Genomic DNA, 18,040 nt, shown 5'->3' with positions numbered 1-18,040 from the left:
ACAAAATATACAGAACAAATTTTACAGAAATTTAACATGAATGAAGCGAATCCCAATAGTATTCCGGTAGATCCTCACATGAAACTATGTAAAGAAGAAGGAGAAGCAGACGCATCAATACCCTACAAAGAAACAGTCGGCTCCCTGATGCACCTGGCTACAGTGAGTCGACCAGATATAATGTTTGCTGTCAGTTTGGTGAGTCGCTTTCTCAATTGTTATAAACAATCACATTGGAACGCAGTTAAAAAGATTTTTAAGTATCTGAGAGGTACAAAAGACTATGGGTTGTGTTACACACAGACTCCACAAGCTGCAGAAGTCACTGGCTACATGACGCAGACTATGCAAATGATTTGGATACACGCCGTTCAGTCACCGGTTATGTATTCATCAAAAATGGAGCAGCTGTAACTTGGTGCAATCAGAGACAGCAAACAGTTGCTCTCTCTACAACAGAGGCTGAATTCATGGCGGCATGTGCTGCCACTAAAGAGACTAGGGTAAACTTTCCTAAATCGTACTTTTTCCTAAAACGTACCCCATCGAGTTCTCGTTTCGTGAAACTGCAGTGGCGACGCAAGTGCTAGAAAATGAAACTACTAGTTGGCATTGTTCCGTGATCCGAGCAACGACTCCATGCTGCCGCTCCTTTTAAAATTATTCAAAAAGTAAGTAATTCTGCTGTTTTCAAGTAATATTTTTGGTTCATTCATAAGGTTTTCAATTTTCTTCACGCTGGGTTATGTAACTTCGAAGCATCTTTTTTGATTCTATACATAATTGCGTTTTAAATTACTGTACATTTATGTTTAAGCCTGACAGCCATTTTGTTACGCGCCAAATTTGAAATCCTTAGTTAACTTGTGCCTAATTCGTACTCATCACTTTGTTCTATTTCGTACCGGTACAAATTAGGAATAATTGTTTCTTTTTTTTGTTTAAGATCGACATGGCTAAGCGACGATACAAAACTTGGTCAAGTGACGATATGGAAAAAGCCCTCAGTGCTTATAAAGATGGAAGTTTAAAATTTAATGAAACTTGTCGTGTATTTAATATTCCAAAACCGACATTTCGGCGTCATTTAAAAGGATTGAATATGCACGAAGGAATTGGACGTCCGAAATATTTAACAAAAGCAATGGAAGACGAACTAGTTAACCATATATTGGAATTAGAATCCAGATTTTTTGGCGTTACCATACGTGATTTACGCCACTTAGCATACCAATTAGCGGAAAAATATGGTTTGCCTCACAAATTTAATCCGGAAACTAAACTAGCTGGGTGGAAATAGTACTATAAATTTTTAAAAACCCATCCTCAAATATCTTTAAGGACTCCAGAACCGACATGCATGGCTCGCTGCAAAGGCTTTAACAAAAAAACCGTTATGGAGTTTTTTGATAAATACGAAGCTCTTCTTGATGAAGGAAAATTTACGGCCCAGCAAATTTACAACGTGGACGAGACTGGCTTGAGTACAGTGCATAAGCCATAGATTATACACTAATACTGGTAGCATAAGCCTCAAAAAGTTCTAGCTCTTAAGGGTAAACATCAAGTTGGTGCCGTTACTAGTGGTGATCGGGGCTTGAACACAACATGTATCTGCTGTATGAACGCTGCCGGAGAATTCATTCCACCTATGCTAATATTCAAACGTAAAAGAATGACGGACGATCTTAAAAGAGGAGGACCACTAAATACAGTATACACTTGCTCTGAGAGTGGCTGGATAACTTCTGAGTTATTCGTCGATTGGTTAAAGCATTTCATAAAGTCTGTAAAGCTGCAGATATCCAAAGAAAAACAGGTTCTTCTCATTTTAGATGGGCATTCCACGCATACTAAAAACTTGGATGCCATTAACCTTGCACGAGACTATGGTATTGTAATGCTGTCCTTGCCACCGCACACCACACATAAACTTCAACCATTAGACCGGTCATTTTTTAAGCCACTGAAGCAAAATTTCAATGCTGCTTGTTCATCATGGATGAGAAATCACCCAGACTCCGTAATTAAGCAGGCAAACATATCAGAAATTTTAGGGATTTCTTATCCTCGAGCTGTCTGTATGGAGACAGCCATACACGGATTTGAATCTTGTGGGTTATGGCCTTGCAATCGATTGAAGATCAGAGATGACGAATATGTTATACTGGAAGATAATTATGAAGAGCTACTAGATGTAGGGCCATCAGTTAGCTCCCATTCGACTGTGGCAGCGGAATCTGTAATTGAAGTACAGAATCAGCCAGCGGCATTGCCATCTGATATTACACCAACGAAGACCCCTGCAGCAGTGACATGCAACCCACGACAGTGAGAGTCCGAAATCAAACGCAATTCGAGCAACCATACAAAGCCTTTCTCCATTGATTAGTCTACATAAGCCAAAAAGGGTAGTAAAAAATAAAACAACATCTCAAGTACTTACAGAAAGTCCTTATAAAAAAGAATTAGAAAATAAGTTAATAGATTCAAAAAATAAAAAACCTAACGAGTCAAAAAGAAGGCTGTATGTAAAAATTTAAGTGGACAAGAAGTCGTCAAGAGGAAGAAATCCGAAGAAAGAAAGGTTACGAAGAAAGCAAAAAAAGAAAAGGAGAACGAAGAACAAAGCTGGTATTGTTTCTTCTGTAAAGAGAATAAAAAAGAAGACATGATACAGTGCACAGAGTGTGAAACCTGGATTCACGAACTTTGTGCCGGAGTTGACAAAAATGCACGTAATTTTATTTGTGATGATTGCAAAGAATTAGAAACAACAATAAGATATGCTATGCATACTTAAAATGTTAAATTTATATTAGAAATTATACCACAGATCTCGACAAACTAATCAGATTAGTTAAGCAATATAGTTACTATTACTTATGTATGTCAATTACTGTGATTATGAGACTGATATTAATCATAGGATCTTAAGTTTGTTATAGAGATATACGGGTACGATTAAGGAATATACAGGTACGTTTTAGGAAGATTTAAGCCTAAATCGTACCTTTTCCACTTTTTTTTTATTTAATTATTTCTAAGAAGTTATCTAAGTTTGAGTTCCATTTGTTATTTTTGTTGATTACTTAATAAATAAAGATTCTTGAAACACCAATTGAATGTTCATTTCTTATTTATATTTCCAAATAAGTAGCATATTCTCTTAGGGGGTACGAATAAGGCAAGTTTCCCCTATGTGGTTAAAGCAAATTTTAGGTGATATTAATCAGTATCTACAAGACTCTATGTATTTATTTTTAGACAATCAAAGTGCTATTAGTATCATTAAAAATATAAATTTCCATAAGAGATGTAAACATATTGAAGTTAAATATCACTTTATCAAAGAAAAATATCATCAAAAGGTTATTGTACTTAAGTATGTTAGTACTAGTAATCAATATGCAGACATTCTCACAAAAGCATTATCAAAAGACAAATTTCAATTTCTTAGAAATAAACTAGGAATGTGTTCATATAATTCACTATGTATTAATACTTAAGAGGAAGATATTGTTTAAATAGTTTTGTACTTGGTGTCTCTATAGAAAGTTTCATTTTGATTTTTATGATTTACGTTTCTTTACCACATTGTTTGGTTTATATGTAATTAGTTTATAAGTATTAATTATTCTTTTGTTGATAAGGCTTAAATTCAGGAGGAATGTTATAATATAGTAATTTGTGAATCATGCGCCTTGCAACACTGGTATAATATTTTGTCTATTGCTCTTTTATCTTGTATATACTCTGTGAACATTATTAGTGACGCTACACGTTTTTCAATTATATCCAAAGTTATTAAAGTTATTTCTTATCAAATCAAGCAGTATATTCATTTATTTCATCAGATATGCTATTGTCACAGGTTGCCCAAAAATGTCCCAAATACCACCGCTTGAAACATTTGATTGCGAAGGTGAACCTGCATCTGTGGGTTTGCGTTGGGAAAAGTGGAAGCGTGGTTTAGAAATTTTTCTAACAGCTACGGATTTTAGCGATCCAAAAAAGCGGAAGGCTAACCTTCTACACTTAGGAGGGTTGATGTTACAAGAGATATACCATAACTTACCGGACGAGCAGGAAGCCGAGCACGGTGGTGATGAATACGAGATTGCTATAAAAAACTCGATGAATATTTCTCACCAAAGCAAAGTAAAATCTACGAGCGGCATTTATTTAGATTATTAAAACAGGAACCGGGTGAGAAATTTGAGAAGTTTCTGGTGCGGCTACGTAACCAGGGTAGTAAATGCAAATTTGTTAATCAAGAGGATAATATTATTGATAAAATCGTAGAAAAATGTAGTTCCAAAGACTTAAGAAAGAAAATACTTACATTAGGCGATGATGCTACCCTCGAAAAAATTATAGCTCAGGTAAATGCCATTGAAGCAGTCGAAAGACAGCTCAGTGACTATGGTCAGGCCAGTCAAACATCTATTATAAACAAAATTGATGTGAAAAAGAATGATTCTGAGATTTTAGGATGTTCGCGTTGTGGTAGTATACAACATACTGGAGACAGTAATGTTTGTCCAGCGAAGGACAAACAATGCTTAAAATGTGGATTTGTTGGCCACTTTAGGAGCAAATGTCGAACTCGGGCGAGCAAAAGGAAAAGTTCTATTTTGACGGCCACAAATCGACACCCACATAAAAAGCGAGGAGATCCAACAATGATCAGAATAGATATGGGAACAATCAGAATGAAGAATCTCAGGCTAAAACCGGGGTCAATTATATATTTCACATAGATGCCGACGCTACGATGAAGTGTAATGTCGGAGGCGTCCCAATAGATATGATAATTGACTCGGGTAGTAAATGTAATATTTTAAGTGACAAGACTTGGAATTATTTAAAAACGTGCAGGGTCGAAGCTAGAAATCAAATTTGTAAACCGGACAAGACATTCCTCGCATACGGCAGCGATAAACCTCTGACAGTTATCAGATCATTCGATACTGATATCCAAATAGGAGACCAAGTACAATCGGGTACCTTTTATGTCGTAAAAGGTGGCACACGAGATCTCTTGGGAAAAGATACTGCCATGTCTCTTAAGGTTCTTAAACTAGGGTTAGGGGTTTACCAGGTGAGTGACAACAGTTTTCCTAAAATAAAAAATATACAACTTCACATATCCATTGATAAAACTGCAAAACCGGTAGCTCAACCTTGTCGGCGAGTACCTATTCCGTTGGAAGAGAAAATCAATGATAAAATTGACGAACTTGTTAAATTAGACATTATTGAACCAGTAAAATTTCCATCCGGGTGGGTTTCGCCGATAGTGCCAGTTCTTAAGCCAGATGGTGATGTGAGGGTATGTGTAGATATGCGTTGTGCCAACATGGCTATAGTACGAGAAAATCACCCTTTGCCTACCATGGACCAGTTACTTCCTAAATTTAAAAAAGCTAGGGTATTTTCCAAGCTTGACATTTTAGACGCGTTTCTTCAAGTCGAAATTAGTGAAGACTCTAGAGACATTACAACATTTATTACTGGAAAAGGTCTGTATCGTTATAAAAGACTGATGTTTGGCATCTCATGTGGCAAAACACTTTCAAAAAATTCTTGAAAGGATTCTTTTACCATGTGATGGTGTTGTAAATTTCATTGATGATATTGTAGTGTATGGGGAAAGCAATTCCGAACACGATGCTAGATTGAATGAAGTGTTAGTTTTATTCAAGGAAAATAATATTCTTTTAAACAAAAACAAATGCGTTTTTAATGTCAAGAGTATAAAGTTTCTCGGTCATGAATTGTCTGTTGATGGTATTAAGCCTTTAGCTAGTTATGTAAAAGTTGTAGAAAACTTTAGAGAACCGTCTTCAATTGAAGAAGTGCAAAGTTTCTTAGGGCTCATGAATTATGTAAATAAGTGGATTCCCAATATGGCTACTAAATCAGAACCCCATAGGAGACTATTAACCCTTAAATTGGGTTTTGAACAAAGCCAATCATTTAAATCGCTCAAAGAATCTTTGAGTAATATCCACACACTCGGATATTATGATCCAAATGATAAAACGACGGTAATGGCTGATGCTAGTCCTGTAGGCTTAGGTGCAGTGCTCATTCAATCTGACAATAACGGACCTCGAGTGATTGCTTATGGTAATAAAAGTCTAACCGATGTAGAAAAACGATATTGTCAGACTGAAAAAGAAGCACTTGCACTGGTCTGGGTGGTCGAACATTTTAAGATGTACCTATTCGGCAAAGAGTCATTTGATTTGGTGACTGATCACAAGCCGTTGGAGGTTATATTTGGCAGTCGTTCAATACCTTGTGCCCGAATAGAACGTTGGGTACTACGCCTCCAATCGTATAATTTCAGGGTGCTGTATAAGCCAGGTAGAACAAATATCGCAGACTGTTTATCCCGATTATGTGCCACAAATAACCCCCAACCGTTTGAAGATGAACACCACATTAATCAAATTGTTCAACTTGCCAGACCCTGTGCCATAGGAATGGATATTATGACAGAAGCTTCCCTTCAGGATAATGAGATTAAGCTAGTTAAAGAAGCTTTATTATCGAATAACTGGGATCCAGCGATAAATATTTATAGGATATTTCAAACCGAACTTTGGACGCATGAAGGCCTTTTATTAAGAGGGACTAAGATTGTTCTACCTCTTAATTTGCGTAACCAAGTATTGGCGGCAGCCCACGAGGGACATCCTGGTATTGGCGCTATGAAAGCGCGCTTACGGACCAAGGTTTGGTGGCCTAAAATTGACAGTGATGCTGAAAAAATGGTTAAAAGTTGCAAGGGTTGCACTCTGGTTTCTGCACCGAATCCTCCACTGCCAATGAAACGTCGTGAGCTGCCATCAAAGCCTTGGGTGGACGTAGCAATTGATTTCCTAGGTCCTTTGCCTAGCGGTCATCACCTTTTTGTTATAGTAAACTACTATAGTAGATACAAAGAAATAAAAGTAATGAAAACAATCACATCTGTCAGTACAATAAAAAATTTAAAAGAAATATTCTCTAGGTTAGGTACCATTACTGCAGATAATGGCAGACAGTTTGTTAGTGAAGATTTCCAATCCTTTTGTCGAAACTTAGGAATACACATTTTTTACACTACACCCTCAACAAAACGGGGAAGTCGAACGGCAGAACCGCGACATACTTAAACGTCTAAGAATCAGCCAAAGCGAGAAGTCCAATTGGTATGATGACTTGTTATTGTATCTAACAATGTATAATAGCACTCCTCATTCAACCACTGGAAAAACTCCATCCGAGTTATTTTTTGGTAGACAGTTTAGGGATAAAATACCTTCCCTTTCAGATTTAGAAAAACCGTCGATATCTGAAACAAATGACAAAGACAAAATAATGAAAGAAAAGGGAAAGGGAGGATAGGAAAAGGAAAGCAGGAGATATGGATATAGGAATTGGAGAAAAGTATATGTCAAGAATATGGTGAAAGAAAACAAACTTTCTACTAACTTTAATCCAACAATGCACACTGTCATAAACAGTAGCGGACCAGAATATAATTTAAGGAACGATGAAACGGGGCAAGAATTGAGAAGGAACATAATACATTTAAAAAGGACTGAAGTTAAATGGAGAGTATGTGAGAATAAGAATGCTGATTCGGTTGAAATTAATAATAGTAGTGTTGATAGCGAATTATAAATATATTATCGAATTATCGTAATTATAAATTAAATTTGTTGATTTTTGTGTAATTCTGATATGTGATTTTTGTTGTAATATTTTTTTAAATGTACCCAGTGAATCTGTTAAAAAGGGAAAGGTGTGATGATTAATGTATAACTACATATGTATAAATAAATGATATAGTCGTGCGCGCACGGCGCGAGGTGGGGGTAGAAGGAAACAACCGGCCGAACCGAGCGGACGTGCAGCGCGACTATTACGGAACATAACTAGATTGTTCTATTATACCTTATCCGTGATCAAATACTTACCCTCGTGACGAGTGGACGTCACAACTACTAATTGTTATGATAACAAGAAATCAACAAAAAAATAATCGGGTCTTGAACCCGATAGGATAGTGGGTAGGTAGAATAAATACAGATTCATAATATCTTAATTAACTGTATGCTAATTATTGGTATACATGCATTAAACACGACGACTTTTTGTTTGTGTTTCTTTACATGTAGCACTATATTTTTGTTAAAAAGTGATTCGAATAATGTTTATATCGTGCTACAAAATGTAGCCGTATAAAGGTATTGTTTATATAGTTAAGTGACAAATTCTTTTTACGTTTTAACATAATCTAATCATATGATAGAATAAAAATGTTTAAACTATAAGATACTCATAAAGTTTATATGAACAAAAATGACCAGCAATGCGTTATCATCAACGTATATCAATAATTATATAACTTATGTCCTCCTTCGCGCCAAAGTTAATCCATTAAAACGGCCCAGCAATGTTTTGATGTAGTAAATAACCCACGTTAAATATTTATGAACTTGCACCGTAATATTAGTTATTTTTCTTTAGTATTTCTTTGGTAGTGTAACCTTTGCTTACTAGAAAAATAAACGTTGACAATTTCGCATTTTCCAACAAAAAAACACAGTACTTACAATACTCGTCGCCAAAATGTACTGTTCGTGCCCTTAACTTGAATTATCGGCTCACTGCCTAACTCGCCGCACGCGCGTCCGTCCCGCTTTCTTGTTGTGCCAACCAAGTGTGTGTGGGGGGGGGGGGGGGGGCAAGCCCCGCTATCCCCCACCACACCATAGCGCGGGGCGTGTACGCATGAGACGACAGAGCTTCTAATATAATTTACATTCACTACATCCACTATCGTTGTTTTTATTGAAGTGAACTGATGTTTGCAGTGTTATCTCCTTATTAGTAGCATGAAGGTTAGTTAAGTTGATGGAGTTTAATCTGAAGGTTGGATGTGCTGCTGGGCTGAATATATTGTCTTTAGGGACATCTATTATTTTCAATGCTTGGCCCTTTAATCGATCCTTAAGATTTGAGATAGTGAATTCCGTTGTTTAAATGTAACAATTGTAGGAAATAATAGCGAGATAACTACCCTGTACCATTTTGTAAAGATCTTGATCACAAGATAAATGTATTCTAGTTGGAGCTTGGAAGCTGATATCTTATATAAATCATATACCTGGGATATAATTAATGGAAATTTATATACGATTACTATTTCGTTACCTATATAATATGAACCTAACTGTATTAGGTCATAATACTCTCGGGCTCCTATATCTAATACCTTATTACTACCATACATACCGAGTAGTTTGTTAACTGTAGTACTGATGGAGTTTAAACAGATGACATCATGGTGAGCTGTGGATGTTCTTATGAACGCTAAAATATTCTGTAGTTTAGTTATCTCTTGTGACAAAATATCAACGTTATCGCTAACTATGAGAATCGTTTGTCCTAAGTGAGTGTATTGAATTAAGTCGTGGTTTCCTTTTTCTATACTTTGACTGATGTTTGTAGCCAATGCTGCTAACTTATTCTGGTTACTTACTATATTATCTATTATCCTTGAGTGCTGCGTTACCCAATCTTTGGTCAGGCTAACATGATTGTTGAACTCCGCTAGTAACTTATTATCGTTATTTTGCAGGGATTTTATTGCATTATTGAATCGCAACGCGTCTGTGTAATAAAGGTTGCCAGTTATACTTTTAACTACGGAACTGAGTCCGTCAATAAGGTCTCTTTTAGAGCGGTTAATTTCAAACGACTGTAGTTGATCGAGAACAGTTAGGAACTTTTCGTTTAGGTATTCAATATGGGGCTCGAATATCGAGAAAGTGTTGTCATTCAAGCGGGGAGATATATCGTTTAACTGGGTACGAACTAAATTTACTTTTTCTTGTAACTCATGGAGGTCGACGTGCTGTAAAAATGAGTGATCGTGGGATACTATGTTGCAGGGACCTAATTTAAAGGGTAATACGACGGGACCATCGTCCAGATTCTCAAGTTTTATTTCCTGCATTAGGGCAGGCTGCAGGAGTAGATGGAGTAATAGGAGGGTCCTGCAACAATTGAGCACTTTTAGGGACTCTTTTTAGCCTGGATTTAGAGATCGGACCACGTTTTTTGCGTGTGTAAGTATATGTGGATAGGGAGATCAGCCATAACCGTGTCATGAGTAAGTATAGCGCGGCGCTATCTTTTGACGAGCAGCGAAGGGATTCTTTACGAATGTTTGTTACTCGGGGGAGTACTGGTTTTCAGTCTCTCTAGACTTATTATGAGAATCTGTTAATTCTTTCCTATGACTTATGCTAGATTCGTGAATTAGATTATAAGCCTTGTTCATCTTATTTTTGTGTTCTACAGTATATTGTTGTAGCCAATGTGCGGTTAATTCTCGCGGTCAAAATGTCCAGTAATAACATCAATTGGTCTGATCTGGCATCTGCTAAAACTGTGTATGGAGCTGTTGTAGGCCAGAAGGGCATAATTTATTAAGTTAACCACGGGTTCATTCTTTTGTTCTAGCTTTAATATACATACGTAAATGTTCTAAGATTGTTGAATGAAATCTTTCAACAATTCCGTTTTCATTAGGAGTATGGGGTGCTATCCGATAGTGTTGGATTTTATGTATTTTTGCGAATTGAGAAAAAAATTGGTTGGTGAACTCAGGGCCGTTGTCTATCACTAAAGTGTACGGTATACCGTGGTGAGTACAAAATGTTAGTAGCGCCTGCACTACGCTTACTGCCGTTCCGTCTCTTAAATAATATGCTTGTGCATACTTCGAAAATGCGTCAACGATAGTCAGAAATTTTTCACCTTGTATAGTTAATAGGTCTAAATGAACAATTTCGAAAGGCTTAGAAGGTGGGAGAACGACACAAAATTTTTGATTTTTGGGACGACGGTCGTATTTAGCTTGACCGCAAACTGTACAATCGTTAATGAATTTAGTTATCTGTTTACGCATTTTTGGCCAATAGTACCTATGAGATAGGGCTAGATAGCATTCGTTAATGCCTCTGTGATTGGTTTTACCAACATGATATTTGTTAATTATTTCCTGCTGTCTTAAGTGTTCTCCTACATGTTCTAGTTCCTTTTAGCCAGTAAAATGTTCATAGCTGAACTTTTAAACGTTTTTTGTAATATAGGAATAATTGTGTACATTGCCAATGGTAGATTTATAAGTAAACCCGTTTTAATTTTGGGGTGAACATATTCTTTAATAGCGCTAATAACATCTTCTTCAAGATTATTTTCTGATAGTTGAACAGTAGTAAGTGTGTGTATTTCGAAAGGTTTTGTAACGGTTGGCCTTCCCTTAACATCACCGACAATAGTTAAAATTAACTGTATAGTAAACTTATTCAAGGGTTTATCGGTAATCGGGGCTTCCAAGATAGGATTTTCACTGTCGGTGTGAACCGTTATGGTGTTAGAATGATCAACTTTCGAAGCTGTAATAGTTCTGGATACATCTTTTTCAGATGCATTTACCGCTATTGAACTTATTTCTTTGTTGTGTATAACTAAGCGAGATAAAGCATCGGCATTAGTATTAAACTTACCTTGTTTATAGACTGCTGAGAAATAGTATTCAGACAATTTTAATTGCCATCAAGTCTCGAATTTGGTTCCTTAAGACTCATAACCCATTGTAGAGGTCTATAGTCGGTTATAATTTTGATTTTTCGGCCGAAAAGGTAGGGATGGAAGTACTTACAAGCCCACACGATAGCTAGGAGTTCCTTTTCTATCGTACTATAATTAAGTTCGCTAGAGTTAAGGGTCCTAAGCAATAGGTTTGTCAGAACCGATTGAGCCTTGAGATAATACGGCACCTATTGCAACGTTAGATCTGGGTATTGTAAAATTGGGTCGTTGGTAAGTAAAGTCTTGCAGTGTTCAAAGCTGTTCATATAATTCTGATCGCAAACAATTTTAGAGCCCTTTTTAAACACTGTGTTTATTTATTTATTTATTTATTTATTTCATTTCATTTCATCTTACAAGCTAACAGATGACACATCCAAAACGCTTATAAGATTAATAGTTCGGTGTTACACATCCTCGTCATTATATTTAACAATGCAAAATTATTTAACAATGTCAGGAATGAGCAGAATAATCATAATTAAAAATTGATCAATAATATCATAGGAAAAAAAAAATACAATCTGAGTCCATAAATAACATTAATATTAAAATAAAATAGCAATAATAATAAAATAATAATAAAAAAAAAAAAAAAATAAATAAGAAAAACAAAACGCAGCTAGCAATTAAAATAATAATTAATTACAGTTAATTATGATAACTAACAATATTATGTCAATTTGATGGCTACAATTTATTTAAAATTATTTGAAATTCTTTACACAAATGTCCTAATCCATCGGCAAATAAGTCTAGCTCGTGGTGCTGTGCAAGTATGTCCCCAATAAATCGGAGTGCGCGGTTGGTGGGCGCTTGACGAGCGCGCTCGGTACGTGCGCGGGGGGGCTCCAGCAGTCGCGGGCGGCGCCGAGGCGCCACCTGTCCCTGTGAGTTTGCCGACACGTTCCCAGGGACTAAGATGCGGACACGCTCTAGTATTTGGGGACTATCAATCCTATTGTGAATTATGGACAGATATTGCATGACTTGAGACATTGCCCTTCTAAATTTCAACGTTTCAATGTCCACCATACCAGACACGAATAAGGAAGGGTATAAGTAGGGATAGTATCCGTACTGTTTCTTATAAATCCATCGAGCAAATTTACGTTGTATTTTTTCAATCATTAGAACGTATTTCTCTTCATAAGGATTCCAGATAACTGCACCGTACTCGAGTTTACTGCGCACATAGGCATCCGCAAATAGGAGACACTCTGAAGTCAAAACAACATCTGGTAAATCGTTGATAAATATCACGAATAGCAAAGGTCCTAACGTACTACCTTGACTCACTCCTGACCTAGTAAAGTAGTCTCCAGAGTTATATCCATTGAGCCGCACATATTGACGTCGATTATTAAGGTAACAAGAAAAAAAATTGAGGAGCTTTGGTACGAATCCAACAATCGCCAACTTTTTCAATAGCATATCGTTATCCACTAGGTCGAAGGCTTTCTGGAAGTCAAAGTAAGCCGCATCAACTTGCCTTCGCTTATCCATTTGTGAGCAGATATAGTCTACATGCGCGACCAAGTTGGTGGTGGTGGAGCGAGCTGTACGAAACCCATGTTGATCATTATGCAGCTGGTGACCGATTTGGCGCTTGATGGAATCACTTAGAATTGCTTCAAAGATCTTACCAAAAACGGATAGGACAGCTATAGGTCTGAAAGAAGTAACATGTGTGCCTCCGTCTCCTTTAGGAACAGGAGAGACTCGAGATAGCTTCCAGATCTCAGGATATCTTGACTGGGTCAATGAAAGATTATACAAATACAGAAGTGGCCGCCCAAGAACTGATATACAGTCCTTAACTAAGAAGACAGGAATGCCATCCGGCCCCCCAGCCGATCTTGGCTTAAGGCGTCTCACTGCCTTCTTCAGATCATTTTCATCTACTGTCGTGATGGAAACGGAGGCCACATCTCGATGTATATGTGCATATGCAGCTTTTGCAGCAGTATCCGGGTTTAGCTCGGGTTTCTCTGCATGGAAAACGGACGCAAAATATTTAGCAAAGGCATCGGCTGCGGCTTGATCTGTCACTTCAGTATTTTCATATATATATGTATCTATGTACCTTCTATCGTTTTTCTTCTCCTTTACATATTTCCAGAATTGCACTGGATCGTCAATGATATTTTTTTGTAATACAGTCATATATTTCCGGTATTCGCAGTCAATCAATTTCTTAACCTTCTCTCTATAATATATAAACATAGCCTTGTTAAATTCTTTGCCCTCTTTTTTGAATCGCTTATGATGAAAGTGTTTGTTTTGTATATTTTTTATTATTTCTACGTTGTACCATTTTGGATATATGTATCGCTGATTGTCTGACAATTGTTTTTTAATAGGCACAAACAGATTTATAATTTCGTATAGCTTATCGTAGAACAGCTGTACAGCACAGTTAATATCGCTTATTCTTAACAAGTCCGACCAGTCTATTTCAATCAAAGTCCTATATAGACCTTGAAAATCCGCCTTACGCCAGTTCCAATCTGTATTGGTATTCGAGCGAGGTGTCACTTGTTGCGGAGATGACACCCTCGATGATATCCAAAAGCCCGGAAATGTAATAATTATATCGAGCATAGGATGGTACTGATCGATATTTACCAGAGGATCTTCACTGAGAGATACCACTATCTGTTTAGGTTCAAAATTGCCCAGCACCAGATCTAGCATACCACCGCGATAATTCAAGACTGTGTTATATTGCTTAAGCGAGCAGAATTCACAAAAAAAGTCAAAAGTAGTCTTTATATTGGTACTGCAAGAGTTTAAATTAAAGTCACCTAGGATTAGAACATTCAGGTCGGGATAAGTACAAAAGTAAGTAAATTGGCTAATTCCTCGGGGTTCAAGTGGTCTGTGCGGAGACGCGATAAGACTTCTTGGGTACGATCAAATAGTGGTTCAATATATGTACTTAAGAATATATATGTCGCTACCCCTTCTTCCAGTGGGTGTCGTAGAAGTCGACTAATGGAGTAAAAAATGCACCGAACACCAGTGCGAGAGAAGGAAAACTCGGAAAGAAACCCTCTATCAACCCTGGTCTGGCCAGCGTGATAGCAGTAGGCTAAATTCCTCTATGAGCAGCACAAAAAAGCCACGGCCCCTAGTTCCCGGCAGTCACACTATTCCCGGTCACGGTGGCGACCGCGTTTACGGCGGGACAGGGGGTGCGAAGAATCTCCGGGTTACGGGAGGCCACCAAATAAAACTGACTCTTGCGACGTACAACGGCCGCACGCTACGGCTTGACTCGCTTCTGGCGCAACTCGAGGTGGAACTTGGGAAGATTAGGTGGCACATATTAGTGATAGTTATGTGAAGTTCGAAAAGAGGGGGAGGACACCATAACCCTCGAATCAGGTCACCTAATGTACTTCCGAGAGGGAGACCAACAATCCCAAGGTGGCGTTGGGTTTCTGGTTAAAAAGTCCCTAGCTGATAACGTTGTGGAGGTGTCTAGTGTGTCGAACAGGGTAGCGTACCTTATCATAAAGCTCACCGACAGGTATAGGCTCAAGGTAGTGCAAGTGTACGCACCGACCTCGACACATTCAGACGATGAAGTGGAGGATATGTTTGATGATATATCAAGGGCCCTCCACTTCACTACAAAGACCCATTACACCGTTGTCATGGGGGACTTTAACGCTAAAGTGGGAGTACAGATTTGCGGCGAATCGGCATTTGGATTTGGAAGCAGGAATCATAGGGGGCAAATGCTCGTCAACTTCCTCGAACGCGAGGGGCTCTTTTTGATGAACTCCTTTTTCAAAAAGCAGCCCCAAAGGAAGTGGACGTGGCAAAGCCCCGACACTATGACTAAAAATGAGATTGACTTCATCATGACGAACAATAAGCACATATTCAGAGACGTCTCCGTGATCAATAGGTTTAATACCGGGAGCGATCACCGACTTGTCCGAGGCTCTCTGAATATCAACTTCAAGGCCGAACGTTTCCGTCTGATGAAGGCCAGGCACCGACCAACACTACTCCAAACCATGACAGGATCTGAAACGTTCCAGTCGAATGTGGAGAACCGATTTGCCGCCGTGGAACCCACAACAGACGTTAACCGGAACCACGAATATGTGGTTCGGATCCTCAGGGAGGAAGGTTCGAGATTCTGTAACATGCAGCGTAAGGGCAGGAAATCAAAGCTTTCGGAAGAGACATTAGGGCTTATGAAGAAACGACGTGAAAACCCGCCTGTCACTTCGTCAGCTAAGCGAGCTTTAAACCAAGAGATCAACAAGCACGTACGACGCGACCTCCGGTGCTTCAATACTCTTGCTATTGAAAGAGCAATTGAGCTGAATCGGGGGTCAAAGGTGTTCGTACAATCTCTTGGAAGAAGCCACTTGACGAAGCTGACCACAACAAGTGGAGAAGTCGTTTCTTCGGTGCCGGCAGTCCTTTCGGAAGAAAACCCAGCTGAAGAACTATCGACCCATTTCCCTCCTAAGCCACGTCTATAAACTGTTCTCAAGAGTGATCACGAACCGACTTGTGCGAAGACTCGACGAATTCCAACCACCGGAGCGGGCTGGGTTTCGGAGCGGATACGGCACCATAGACCACATCCACACAGTGCGGCAGATTATACAGAAGACCGAAGAGTATAATCAGCCCCTGTGTCTAGCATTTATGGACTATGAGAAGGCCTTTGACTCGGTTGAAATCTGGTCTGTTCTGGAGTCCCTACAGCGTTGTCAAGTAGATTGGCGATACATCCAAGTGATGAGATGTCTTTACGAAGCCGCTACAATGTCCGTCCAAGTACAGAATCAGCAAACAAGGCCCATACCGTTGCATCGAGGAGTGAGACAAGGGGATATTATTTCCCCGAAACTGTTCACTAATGCAATGGAGGATATGTTCAAGACGCTGAACTGGAAAGGACGCGGCATCAACATCAATGGCGAACACATCTCTCACTTGCGATTTTCTGACGATGTCGTCATCATGGCGGAAACGCTGCAGGACCTACAACAGATGCTGAACGGCCTGGCTGAATCTTCTCTACGCATCGGCCTACGGATAAACTTGGACAAAACCAAGGTCACGTTCAATGAACATGTTCTACCGGAACCGATTGCGATACACGGCGCCGTTCTCGAAGTTGTTCGGAAATATGTATACCTCGGGCAGACATTGCAGTTAGGTAGAAACAACTTTGAGGACGAGGTGAATAGGAGAATTCAGTTGGGTTGGGCTGCATTTGGGAAGTTACGTCGAGTCCTAACATCGTCGATCCCACAGTGCCTAAAGACAAAAGTCTTCAATCAGTGCGTCCTACCTGTCATGACTTACGGAGCCGAAACGTGGACACTGTCGGTACGGCTGGTTCACAAGTTTAAAGTCGCTCAGCGGGCTATGGAAAGGGCTCGGCATTTCTCTGAGGGATCGCATCAGAAATGAGGTAATCCGTCAGAGAACCAAGGTCATCGACATAGCCCACCGAATCAGCAAGCTGAAGTGGCAGTGGGCTGGCCATATTAGCCGAAGAACCGATAACCGTTGGGGTTAACGAGTTCTAGAGTGTAGACCACGCCTCGGCAAACGTAGTGTAGGACGTCCTCAGGCACGGTGGAGTGATGACTTGCGCAAGACGGCTGGCAGGAGCTGGATTCGAGAAGCCGAAAATCGATCTCAGTGGCGTACACTTGGAGAGGCCTATGTCGTAAACACTGATCTGCTTTTATAACCTACGGTAAGATCTTCACCAGCTCTAATTTTTTTTACAAATCTATGTAATGTCATGTGGCAAATTTCCAGTTCTTTGGCTACCGTTTTTACTTTTCTTCCATCTTGTATAACAGCATTGGCAGCTTGGCGTAATAACGTTTCGGATGTTTTCCCTCTCTCAGTTTTCCGTTTGTAGGTACGTACCATCCTAAAAAAATAAAAATATACCGTTAAAATTTAAGGATCGATTGGGGTTAGTTGTTCCGGGGAACAACCAGCCCCTTTTGGCGGAAACTTGTAGCCCCGAATTTTATGTTTGTATAAAAATTGTCATGCTAGCAAATTAACAAATCTAATTGAAAAAACATTCAAGCTATGAAATACCTCACTAATGCAACTCTAAAATTAAAAAGATGCACATGAAAATTAAGAAAAATAGACAAAAAGTTTAAATACGAAAAAATTTAGTCACGTGGTGTTTTAATGGCGCAGTGCACCCAGCCACTCGTCCACCGCTGTCAAAGAAACTAAGATGGCCGCCAACGTGGTGATGGTGCCATCTGATGCTTCACCGATGCACTTCACGTGTATTGCTATCTCTTTTCTTTAAAAAGATATTAGTGTCGGAACAACATGCCCGGGAACTTTCAGCCCCGGT

General features: G+C 38.9%; 1 long non-coding RNA gene and 1 pseudogene across 1 annotated transcript; both read left to right on the top strand.

The window, feature by feature from the left end:
• Positions 1 to 497: 497 nt before the first annotated feature.
• On the top strand, positions 498 to 1,276 carry LOC113508259. The gene is made up of 2 exons (XR_003402005.1): positions 498 to 671; positions 947 to 1,276. It is a non-coding gene; the product is annotated as an uncharacterized LOC113508259 (long non-coding RNA).
• Positions 1,277 to 14,714: 13,438 nt separating this feature from the next.
• Positions 14,715 to 17,757, top strand: LOC113508258 (annotated as a pseudogene).
• The last annotated feature ends 283 nt before the right edge of the window (positions 17,758 to 18,040 follow it).

Source organism: Trichoplusia ni, unplaced genomic scaffold (assembly GCF_003590095.1).
Source record: "Trichoplusia ni isolate ovarian cell line Hi5 unplaced genomic scaffold, tn1 tig00004268, whole genome shotgun sequence".
NCBI classification, from domain to species: domain Eukaryota; kingdom Metazoa; phylum Arthropoda; class Insecta; order Lepidoptera; family Noctuidae; genus Trichoplusia; species Trichoplusia ni.
This window is presented reverse-complemented; position numbering and strand designations above follow the sequence as displayed.